The sequence below is a fragment of the Otolemur garnettii genome, unplaced genomic scaffold (genome assembly GCF_000181295.1).
Source record: "Otolemur garnettii isolate 467f Iridium unplaced genomic scaffold, OtoGar3 scaffold00052, whole genome shotgun sequence".
NCBI lineage: Eukaryota > Metazoa > Chordata > Mammalia > Primates > Galagidae > Otolemur > Otolemur garnettii.
Genome location: NW_003852447.1, coordinates 11547919 through 11548710, shown reverse-complemented (window position 1 = coordinate 11548710; position 792 = coordinate 11547919).

Below are 792 nucleotides of genomic sequence, written 5' to 3'. Positions count from 1 at the left end.
CTTCAAAGAAGATAAAGGCTAAGATTTGTTGTAAAACATAGTAAGTTATATGTAAATGTGGGATACCAGCTGGGTGTTCAACAGGCAACTGAAAATGAAAGATTTAAACTAGTCAAAGGCATTAATTCTGAGGATATTAATTTGGAAGGCAAGTGGGAAGTGCATCCAACATGGCCAAACATGTTTGACTAGCTTGACTAAACTTTAGATAGGTTTCTTGTGGTCTAAGTATTCTGAACTCCATCTCTACCCCCCCCCCTTTAATAGAACTTTTGCTTTAGAAAACTTTCCATTGTAATTCTCCTTTTTTCCCCTTCAAGATATGAATCTCCCAGCCCCTAAACAGTTTTGCATCTTACTGAATGTCTTCTCAAGGACCTGGGAGCCATCCCCTTGAAATGGAATCCTCAAGAAAGATAGAGACTTTATCTCTTAGTCTGTGGGACAGTGGAGGGGGGGCGGACTAACTTCAATAGTGCCAATTAGCAGGCACAAATGACCTCATCAAACTGACCAATTTCCTCCCTAACAGCTAGGACCCTTTTACTAGCTCACCCCAGGGCTTAAACCTCTCCTGCCTTTTGTCTCAGTGGAGTTGAGTTTAATCATTCTCCCCTATTGTAAGAGTCTTAAATGAAGTCATTCTGCCTGTTTAACTTATTCAGTGTAATTTTTATTTGATGCAGTCATTGGAGCTGTGAAATTATCTGCAATATCCAAGAAAGACAGTGAAAGTAAAAAAAGACCAATTAAGGAACTTGGGGGAAAGTCAACCTTGTAACTCTAGGACCT